This window comes from Coturnix japonica, chromosome 11 (assembly GCF_001577835.2).
Source record: "Coturnix japonica isolate 7356 chromosome 11, Coturnix japonica 2.1, whole genome shotgun sequence".
In the NCBI taxonomy this organism is placed as follows: domain Eukaryota; kingdom Metazoa; phylum Chordata; class Aves; order Galliformes; family Phasianidae; genus Coturnix; species Coturnix japonica.
The window spans coordinates 14,233,556-14,245,677 of record NC_029526.1 but is presented as its reverse complement, the minus strand read 5'-3'; the positions used below and the strand labels follow the sequence as shown (position 1 = coordinate 14,245,677).

Genomic DNA, 12,122 nt, shown 5'->3' with positions numbered 1-12,122 from the left:
GTTAAAGGTAAATACACTTTTGTATCATTGTTAGTGTGTGGTCGGAGTTCTTTGTCAACTCGGGAACACCTTCACAAAGGAGGGAGCTTAAAAGAAAAATAAAATTTGCTGGAAATAGGTACAATGCCAGCTGCACTTGCAGAAGGTTTGTGTTCTATCCCTGAGTACAGACAGCAATCCAAGGCACTATTTTTATTGGCAGCTTTTAAATAGGGCACGGAGGTAAGAATGTCTGAGGAAGAGGCGGCAGGAAAAAGCTGCCAAGTTTAAGAGGTTAAAGAGAGAGACAAAAGGGGGACAGTTCAAGAGAGTGGGAAAACCCAAATCTTTATTTTCCAACTAAGATGGCAACATTTTCAAAAGTGCTTTCTGCTTCAGAATCTCCAAAGGTGGTTTTCAGAAAGTAGCATTAACCTGGTGAACACAGCACTCTGCTCTCATCAAAGGTGTTATGGTGGGTCTGCTGACAGCACTCAGAGAAGGGGCAACCACACTACCTGAGGAGAAAACCATCAGGCAAATGTGGTGGCCCTGGAAGACATGAGTGCCAAACCCAAAGTGGCCTTGCACAAATGGGTCTGTTAAGACATGCCCAGTAAAAGTTTGCTAGTAAAGCTGTAACATGAGGACAGTTGTTCCACCAGATAACAGAGGTGAGTGCTGGAGGTTTGCTCCTTAGCCAGTTCTCAGGTAGCAAACTGTGCAGTCCTTTATATCAACCCAACAGCAGCATCTCACACATTCCTCGGTTCTCTCTCTACATTAACATTAGGTCAACTGTTCCTAATCCTTGAGAGATGTCCTGCCAAGTTTTAATATCTGTTCTCCACTTTCCACTACCTGTAACCTACATACTAAATCATAGCGATGCATTTGCTGCTGTCTCCATTCACACACCTCACACACACAAAAATTTCATGTGATCCCATTAATAAAAACCAAAGGCACCAGTTCTCAACCTAGTCTTCACTAGTTCTTGCGGAATTCAGGTGCTGGATCATTTGTTTCACGTCACTGGCACCTGCTGTAAAAGCTTGGCTACAAGTGCTGGAGACTAAGAAATAGTGACAGTCAAGCTGGTGGTTTTCAGAAGCAGAAGATGGACACCTTTCCCCTTCCTCCCTGGCCTATGCTACATTTATCCCTTCAAGGGATTAAGGAAGAAAGACTTGAAGTAATGCATGAAGAATGGCGCAATACACTTGACTATTATTCACTTCTGTATGTCCGTGTAACTGCTGCCATTCCTACAAAGCCCGAAATAAAGTACAGTGCCTAATCCCTCATCCAATTATTGAAACTGAGATATTGATTTTATTGGAGAGTCTGCAGAGGTTGAGTGTTGGACAGTGTCCCCTTTGGTCCTCCAGTATAAGGCATCCGTTAAACATAAAGAGATATATACTCAGAGCCTGCCAATAAAATTGTGCACAAAAACTTGATTACTGATCATCAAAAATAGCCTGGTATGCATTTCAGTGGTCATGTGCACAGAGCTGTGAAAGTCAGGCAGGCATTTTCTGCACACATTTGTGCAGCACAGAGGTGCGTTTTTAAAGTACCTGTCTTTCTGACTCATGGTATTACTGGATGAATATGCACAAAAATGCAATCACAGCAGAAGGAAAATTCCCCCGATCTCAAGATGCTAGCAATAACTCAAGCAAAATTATTTTACAAGTCCACAGCAGAAAAATAGCCCAAGCAGAATAGGCTGAAATTTAACCACAAACATAACTCTTCCCCTAAAGGACTAACACAGCAGGAAAGAGGCAAATTATGTTGCAATCTCCCAGTTTCTGACATCTCAAAGTTGAAATTCTGGTCTTACTGGGCTATAAATGTAAAAGGTTGCTTTGGACATCATCTGTGACAGTGCTCTTAGAGAAGGGAATATGTCTATTTTATCTGATTTGCGACAGAATAAGTTGAAATCTGGTCAATCTAAATAGGTCATGAGTTAACTTCTGTTAGCCTCGTACAGAAGCCTCACATAATACAGATGTAGGAAATAGAAAATGACCTTTACTCCCTTTGAAATAATTACAAGATTCAGGCTTGGCCTTTCTGTGAGATGGAACATTTTATTCTACTTGCACAACTCCATGTGCCTTCTACATCTCAACTTATCAGACAGGATTTGTCACCACACTGGGAGTTTTTAGTTAATTATCTTTTAGAAGCACAAGTATTTGTTTGATTTCTTTTTCTCGTGAAGAAATTCCTCCATTGACCTGAATGCCCATCACATTAAAATCATTTATTTTGAGCTCCTTCACCTCAGGAGGAAAAGTCTTTAAAATATCTTGAAGAAAAAAAAACAACTACAGATTTGTGTTGAAGACAAAGAAAATATTGTTCAAAGCAGAACACATTCTGCATTTATCAGCCCGTAGATTTCATATATTTTTAATACAATAGCAGTGCTTATTCTCTGATAGCAATCTAAGAAAGACCTCAGCTAAACACTCTGAAAACTAAGCGTCAAACATGTAGAATTCAGAATGTATGAACACTGTTCACACATATAGTTAGATACAAACTGGGCAATTAGTACAAAAGGATCTTTCACCCACTGCTAAGAAAAAAAGCTTCATGCTTGAAAGTTTATGACAGCTGAGCAACAGACAATTCACACAATAATACTGAGGGGTTAGAAGCCTGGGAAGCAAACCAAGCAGTTGTGACTCTCAGCCCTGAAGCTCCTCTATTCAACGACAGGCAGAATCAGTTTTTCATAACCTAATGCTTTTCAGAAATGTAGAGAGTGAAGACTCATTTTTAATATCCTGACAATTTGTCTTTCTGAATTCATTGCCAGCCACTATAAGGAAATGTCACTAACTCAGATAACTCCTGCAAAAGCCACTGGTCTAGAACTGTGCATCTGATAAGATATTGAGCCTAAGAAACACCTTTTTTTTGTTGTTAATAAAACAGCAGGCACATGCTGCTGACCTTACCAACCTCAACATTTGCACTAACGCTGCTCCCATAGAATATGGGTTGGAAAGCAGAAGAGCACTGCAGTTTTATACCACGCTGTCATGGAAATGAATAAAGCCCCTGGTGTTAAAGTTCCTTGTGGCAGTGCTGCATCTGAAAACATGGGGTTCCTTCACTTCCATAGTGACAAAAAGTTGATCCTGACAGTGACCTTCCAGAAAATTTCAAATTCTTTATGTTCTATATGAGTTTCCTCGTCGCAGTGTATGAAGGAACTCCATTCAGATTTGATCGGCTGCATCCTCACTCTTGAAATGCATTTTCTCACCTGCATTCAAAATGCCTTTAGTCCTACTTATATGAGATCAACTTTCTATTACAAAAATGCAAGCATCAGCATACCAATTACATCTCACATATATTCTTATGGTGTTAAATTCATCCTTGTGTAAGGCTGTATTTAAATAGAGTTTTGGCTTGTGCAGACACCTGTGAAAACCATTTACCCAGGCAAGAGTTTTTCAAACAATAAATGCAAACAGACCCCATTTCGTAGTGCAGTGTTTGGTAAGACCACATTCTACATTTCGCTTCAGGACAGTAACGTTAAATGCAAAATAAACAAAAAACAAACACCTACAACAGAAGATTTAAAATAGAAATGACACCCGGTTTGAACAATACTTGTAAATTGGAAAGTTCAGAAATCAAATGAGTCACTTCCTGGGAAACAAGAAATATTTATGGTTTTGGGAGGTGTTTGTTTGGCAGAGGGCAGCATGTTGGAATTATTTTGACTCATTTACTTGGAGGAGTACATGACAATTTTTGCTTCTGAGCTTTTCTTTGTAAGCACAAGAACTGGAAATTTGCTCTTTGCATATGAAAACTTGAGCTTTTCATCCAAAAATACAGCGATCCTAAAGCCACGAAGCGAGAGGGTAAAGTAATTGGAATAATGAGAACCACTAACACTGAATTAAATTGCACGTGACATAATATTTTTATCATGCAAATAGAGAACTCTGAATCTCAAAACCTTTCTATCCTCAGGTGCTGCAATACTAGACTCAAAAAGAAATAAATGACAAGGAAGCCATCAGAAAAGAAAAATGGAGTAATGAAAAGCACACCACAGTCCCTGTGATTTGCAGAGAGATGATGAAGCCCTCCATACTGAAGTTGGAAAGAGCTATTCATTGATTTCAGGTTTTGACTCAAGATTGACATGAGGGAGCCATTTAAAGGAAATTAACAGAGGGATACTTCAACAAAACAAAGAGAGCACTACTTGAAGTAAGGTTCTCATTCCACATTATGTAAATACCAATTGGAGTGTCAGCAGGTTCTGAGGCAATCGTTTCATCCGATCACATCCAGACCAGACATGAAGTTCTCCCCATCTTCTGTATACATGTTAACATCAATTGGCAAAGAAAACAAACAAACAAACTCAAGAGCCTGAATAATTTATCCTCTTATCTGTATAATTATCAAAGGTGGTAAACATTTTAGAAAGGTATGATTAACTATTTGTCTCCAACAGTGACTAAATAAAAGACACTGCTTTTAGGCAATAGCTTGATATCTAAAGCACAATGGTTTGGTGATATTTTAATTCTTTTTTTGGAGAGAAACTTTTCATTGTTTCAGGCTTTAACCTCTTCTTTTTAATCACTAAAGGAGTTCAGAAAGAGTATTCCCAATCTCTGCAGTTCTACCTCTCCATCTGATAGTGAATTCAAGTCATTTTTGTAAGAAATGCTATTAAGATTTGGCACTAAGATTCTTCAGGGATGATAAATATCTTTTTAAAGGGCCTACATATCCATTTAGTGCATAGCTCTGTCCTAAAAATGAAAGTCACAGTCGAAGTACTGAAGGGTGGGCTATGAAAATGCAAATCAGAATGGCTTTATTGGCTGAAATGAATTCAGTTCTCCTGTCACTAAGCAGTGTGACTGTGGTAGGCGTCCATTAACTGGAAACAAAATATGACGAACTCTTTTGTGAGACTATCTAGAACAGGAACTTTCTTTTTATGAGCACTTTCTTTGTGAATATATGTTTATTACGAGCATTTTATCACATATCCAATAAAAAGTGTGCATCTTCCATGACACTGGAAATCTTGTTAATTTAAGTTATTCGAGAAGTAATTTGCCAGTACTATTGTCTGAACAGACAGCTACTTTTCTTCCCAAATTAAACATCCCTGGAAGAGGAACTATTCAGTTTGTTGAGATATAGCTTTAGCATCCATTTGTACAGAGCCCAAAGTACTCTGGATCCATTCTGCTTGGGGTCGGGAAATATATGACATATATCCCACTTAAAACATTATTTAGGCCTGGAAAGAACCATCTCTAATGTCCAGCAGATTGACACTTGTCACAGGCAGACAGACTCTTGGCCATATCACTGAATTCTGAGCACTAAATTCCTCTCGTTCTCCACAGTTCTAGACTCTTTCTGATGATATTTCATCGTTTCTGTTTATACTTTTGTACCAGTCCTGTCTCATAACTTAATTAACTTTATTCCTCTCTAATTCTTCACTTTGTTAAATCAGACAAACCAAATTCTTCTAATCTTCTCCTATAGTATCCAACCCTTTAATCGTCTTGGTAAGTTTCCATTATGTCTGCTAAAGTTTGCATCTGCAAAGCATACAAGGAATTCTAGACAAGGACTTTTCAAGGCCTGTTAAATGATATTCATATTTCCTCAGGCCTGAAGTAAGTTGTCTAATGCTTCCTAACACTCCACTTTTCCTTTTTAAAGTCTTATCACACTGATGGATCACAATCATTTTAAGATTAACTAACACAGTAAAAAGAACTGAAAAAATTGACATCAGCAAAGATACTGCTTCCATTTAGCTACAACAAAGTTAAGCAGCCTTTGCAAACAGAATTAATCTTTATGAAATACAAATACAGGTGCAAACCCTCATGCATTGCTAAACCTGTGCCCTTTCTGATGGGAAGTAGCTCAGCTTGCAAATGGCAGGCATCGCACAGTACAGTGATTCACCTTCCCTCTCAATAGAGCTTATTAGACTCAAGATTTGCTGATAGAAGACAGCTTCCAAGTCAACGAGGGCAGTGGTGCCTGCATGGATCAGAGCTCAGGATGTCTTTCATCTGCAAGACATATCTGAACATTGTTTGGATTGTTCTAAGCCAGGCAACAACTATCATCCCAGTTCATTAAATATTTTAATGATTAATCACTGAGACCACAATGTGTTACTTGTGCTCAAAGGGAGTAACATGTTAAATTAATCCATTATTTACCAAGTAAATACCTACCCATCGTGATTAATGACCCCATTTAATAAATTGGACTCCTCAGGCAAAAGGATGAGTTGGGCCCCAAGGTTATTTTTTTGTTTATTTTTAAGCGTTATGAAAAGTGTAATCACATTTTGCTGAAACCCATACAGCACTGGAATGAGATTACAACTGGTTAGCCTATTTAGAGAAGCCGCATAATAAATTCATTTTGCAGGGCACAGAATAATGCAAATGAGCCATTCAACAGCACTTCTGTACCAGTGAACGAGGCATAAAGAAGAAACATTGAAAGTCGGAGTTCTGCTCTGGTTATACTGCAAGATGTGGAATTACCAAAACCAAAACTGTCCTACAACAATAACCTGTTCACAGATTTGTTTATACTGCCTATTTTAGTTATTTATCACCTAATGAACTAAACACGTTGATCCTATTTTCCAACAGTAATGACTTCCTGAAGCACTTAGATGAACAAAAATATGAATCTATGTTTTATCAAAGGAAATAAATTAAGGCTTTTTAAAACACGTTTATGACCCTTCACAAGAAGTTGCATGGAGCAAAGTCATTATTCCACACAGGAGAATGCTGATGTGGCAAAAGCCATTAGAGAAAAAATTGAAACCATACATTTCTTAGAGCAGATAGTGTTTTTTCAGGCATGATGTCCTTTAAGGAACATGATTTATGTTTAGTTTCCCAACAATTTGATCATTATCAAAAAAGGTACAACCTCCCACCTATCGTTTTCTTTATATTCCACAAAGTTATAAAATAAAGCAATTATTACTGCACCACAAAACTGAACTTTGTGTAACACCGAGTTTCTGTCTTTTGCACTGGTAAGCTAAAACTGAGAATGTGCTTGATGAAAACAATCTTTCATTGAGTAGCATGGTTTTGTGCATTAAGCACACGCGCATTGCAATCACCTCAAAACATTACAAAAGCAGGAACCAAACCTTCTGTCTTAAAAAGAAGTATGAGGAAAAAGTGAAGATGTCCATTCTTCAGCTTCAAGAAAACATTTGCTAAACATTTTCTGTCTTCTTCCCACACAGTCACAAACATGAGGTTTTGTTTCAAATGAAAACTTTCAGGTAAATACCTTGATTCCAGCAAATGTATTGGAGAGCAGCAAAAAAGAGTCCAAAATCTAAACACTCATAAGAAAAACTGAAGAATGACTACAGTGCAAGAGTCCTAGTGCAAATCTGTGTGCTGACTTTGAGTTAAAGAGCAGTTGGACTTCATGACAGGCACATAAATCATTTCAGGATGCATTTAGTATACTGTACAAACTTAAGAAAATATATATTATTTAAGCCTTTCTTGGATGTACTTACTGAAATCATTAGAAGTACAATCAGTTATCGCATACAGGACACAGCACTTAGGTGCACCATCTATTTTACCATCATCTTACATCCTAGAGAACAGAAAGTCTAGAAAGGAAAACTGAAGATTAGCTGTTACCTGCCCAGTCAAGCTTTTGAAGGGACACGCTTCTATATAGTACAGAAGATGAACCTATTGATCTAAGTTATGTAATTGCACTGCAAGGGATCCATCACAATCCTTTTGTGCTCCTTTTCCCACCCACAAGATATATGCTTGTTGAAATAAAACATCACCGTCCCCAGATAACCCTGATGGCTGATGTACAACTACAAGAAGTTAACAGGTTTAATGCAAAGAAAATACCAGATCAGCTGTATATATGTAATGTATTGAACTTTCTATAGGTTTTAAATTGTTTTATCAGACACAGAATAGTGATCACATAATTTAACATTATTTCAACCTAGAATTCATTCCCTAAGCTGATTTCTTAAATTACTTACATACTTCTGAGCTCTTTTTGTGCAACACTTTGTTTTTCAAGTTACTTTATTTAGGTTGGAAGAAGCATCACCTATGCCTTATTATAGGTAGGCAAGCCACCATGCAAATTGTTAATTTGTTTCACTTGTACGGTCCAATTTGTTGCATCACTCTTCATTTGATCAATCAAGGGCTTGTGCATTCAGTTAAAACAGGCATTAATTTTCGAGCTGCTTGTCATCCAGAAATTACAAAAAATAAAGAAATCTCCAGGTTGTGTGGTTGGTTTTTTTTTTGCAAGCGTCAGCTGCCATTTGAAGTGCGTTTTTAATGAAACGCAGAATACAGCCAAAGAACTTAAAAGAGTTTGTACCAACTCTTCTGACTCTCAAGAAAGCACGCCCCGGGGGAAAGACAGAGAGTAGTTGAACATTTTTGAGCACATCACAATAAAGCAAAGTCTCCAAAGCTTACAGTCTCCCTTGTGTTACAAGTGACATTACGTTGAGAATGACCTTTCCAAAGAAATAAAACCCATTAGTGCTAGGAACATGATAACTCTTAAAGATCAACACTTAGTAGTCAAAGGGAAAAAAAGAAAGAAAAAAAAAGAAAAAAAAAAGAATTTTACAATCTCCTAAATTAATTAGAACATAAATAATATGAAACCGGGACCTTGGTCTATAACCCTCTCTCATATAATTGCTTGCCATTTAAAAGCAGAATGAAATCTTTTATGCAAAAGATACAACTATTTACCCTCCCCTCCATGTATTCAGAAGTCAAAGGGAATCCTGTAGCACTGAGAATGAAATCTGGTGTGTCCTGGATAATGGTTTGTTAACATCCTACTGAATATTAATTTGCTTTGATTTCTTCATTGTAAAACCTACTTTCAATTATCAAGATATAATGATACTGGAAAATATTGCCAGTTAACTTAAATATTCCATGGGTGTATTTGGTTGGTTTGTAAAACCAGTTGTCACCAAAAATATTGGATAAATATTGTGTATTCAAGTGAACATGATTTTCTTATTCAAAGTGACAGTCCTGTGGCGTAAGGACATGCTTGTTGTACCCTACAAATTCTATAATGAAACCTCTACAACAAAAAAACTACTTGCTTTTGAAAGCAATTATTTAGGCTTTTGCTATGGATGGAAACTCGGTATGTTAGTGTAGCCCACCTACTTAATATTTCAGTATTCATTGGTTCAATGTCATCTGTATTTACCAAGTCTAACATCTGTTCTACAGGAGATTCAACAAGAGAAAAAGAAAAGCAACAAACCAAAGTTTGAGGAAAAAGGTGAATCTCTGCTGTAAGCTGCAAGAGCCGTATCTATGCTAATATGAATATAATCACTAAAAACACTGAGAGGTCAGATTCACGTCTCTGTTTAACAGATTTCTGGATGGAAAGGACACAAGAGTATGCTTTTGTATCCACCTACACTGAATAGATAAAGCAATCTAATAGTTCCTATTTGGAGAGATCTGAAAGAGGCCTCTTAGATGCAGACTAAAGACTTTATCATTTATTTGAGTGACGCAAAATAACAAAAGTACTGAGAATTCTGACAGCATCATACATGCAGTTGATAATTGAATGCCCTACCATTACTATTTGCAACAGCAGGTAATTAAATTTGCTTACAAGTTCATAAAATCAGATCTTTTGGTCCAGTTTGACTAAGTAAATCTGTTCATGTTGTACATAAAAATAAGTAATCATAAAGAACAAATTTAAGTATCCAATAATTTAAAGGTGGTTTTTTTTTTGTTTGTTTTTGTGTTTTTTTTTTCACATACACAGCAATTTAAAATTACTGGAGCATTTCAGGTTTTTTTTTTCCTAAGTGCTTCAGCCTGGAAGTGATTGGGGTACTGTGCTTGCACAGTATAAAGCAATTTAGAATTATTCAACTGCTTCAATTTTTTATAGGAACTTCTATTTGAATGGGGTTCTGTTCATGTTTAGTATTAAACAATTTTAAATTATTTAAATGTGATTTTTTAAATATATATATATATATATTTTCTTAATCAGTGCTTTATGTTTGTGATTGAATTCTGGGAGACCATAATGGAGCATAAGGGAAGTTAAATTACAGGAGCATTTTAACATTTTTTCTACTCCTCAATACAAATTTCAATTTGCAAGACTAAAACCATGAAACGTTACACTTCAAAATAAAGGAACATTATATCAAATACCAATCATTTCTTTTTAAAATATTTAAAGACTCCCATAATCAAATCCCAATGCCTTACAACGTCACCATGAAATACATGTCAGAAACTATACATATATTTCAGTAAATAAAAATAGTTTCCAAGATTGAGAAGTGTTTCTTAAAGGTTTTGAGTCTACAGAAAGTGAGAAGGGTGTAATCCCATAGAATTTCACTAATCCAACCTCAGGTCAAGCAATGTTCAAGTCTTTTTTGCTACAGATACAGTTTGCTCAACAGGTTCTGGTTTGGTTTGCAACTTTAAGAATATTATTCCTACTTTTGTAAGATTGGGTCATAGAAACCTGTTTAGATTTTTTCCCCCTTTATTTGATCAATGAATTTACCCTTTTCAATAGCCAAAAACACACTGTGCTCTTAAGCATTGCCCTTTGAGAGATGAAATTAAGCTGTGATGTTTGAAAATATCAATGGGGATGTACAAATGGAGCACTGAATAATACAGCTGACAGACATCACACTATTAGTGAATCCTGCATTTTGTTATGACCTCATGTCCTTCTCTGATACTGTACATCTCTTGATTGCATCTACTACTAAACACATAGCAAAAATACAGTGCACAGAGAGATACTCAATTAATATGAATGTGATTTAACCTCCATTTTAAAATAAGGCATTCTGAAAGGAAAAATTACTAACTTGTTTCTTCAAAAGACTTGTCTTCATATTTCACTTTCTGCTTTTCAACATCAATGACATAGAAGAAATAGGGTAATTTCTGATGAAAAAAAATAACTTGGTGTTCCTCTGCACATCCATCTGAAAGGACAGTGGCTGGTCCCTGAAGATATTTCATTGGCATGCCTTACTAATCATAGACATTTAATTTTGTCTCTCCAGTTTCAATTATAAGTAAACACAAACATCCTCAATTGCACTACACAGAGCTCCCCTTTATCCAGAGTTAATCACGTTCACTACAGCTATTCCCTAAACTGACGTTCCAGAGTTCCTTGCTTCTGTAAATCCACAGTATTACATCTTTTGATTCAGAAACAAAAACACCAGTGTATCTTATCATTCACAAACATGTGCCCTGGGTTCAAAGGCTGTTTTCCTCTCTCCCACTAGTGAGCTGCTGTGCTACACATACGGAATTAAGTTGTAAAGCGTTGCTAAACTCATCTGAAATATTTTACTTAGGTAAAACCTCATATTACTGTAATTAAAGAAGCTGTGAGAAACAGTAATTAGACTGAGTGTCCCACAAATATTAATCAGTAAAGTAATATTCTATTATTAAGAAGCAGCTATTCACAGTAGGAGCTTCTCTTGTGAGAAACAGGATTAGGAACGAAGCCAAAAGCAAGGCAGAAGGCATATCAAATCAGCTTATTTGTTGCCTTGTTTTAGCATGAATACTTTCACCTGTAGTTTACTTGTGTACTACATTTTAATGGAGAATGTATAGGAAGGCTTTGAGCAACCTCAAAGTCTAAAACCTTAGGTCAGCATAGTTTTTTGTGTTACCCCATCTCTCTGCCCATTAGTAAAACAAACAAACAAACAAGAACAACAAACAATAGCCAAGACCAATTCTAGTGTTTTTTCTTTTAAGTACATTTCTCTGTGCAATGTGGGAATACCATGAGATTCAGACTAGAATCCAAAAGGAGTGTCGGGTGTTTAATGTCAGATACAGCTATTTTCATGCCAAAATTATTTCTAAGTTATCCTATTAAATATAGGTTTAAAGCAATACAGTGCAAGACTACAGATTTATTTGGGGGAGAATCTGTAATGCGGTGGTTTATAAGCAATGGAGTATATGGATCAGTTAATCAAATATCTG

General features: G+C 36.4%; 1 protein-coding gene across 2 annotated transcripts in view; it reads right to left on the bottom strand.

Moving 5' to 3' along the window:
* Positions 1-12,122, bottom strand: part of CDH13 (cadherin 13) — a 386,189-nt gene that overhangs the window by 303,009 nt on the left and 71,058 nt on the right. The gene's annotated exons all lie outside the window — the stretch shown is intronic.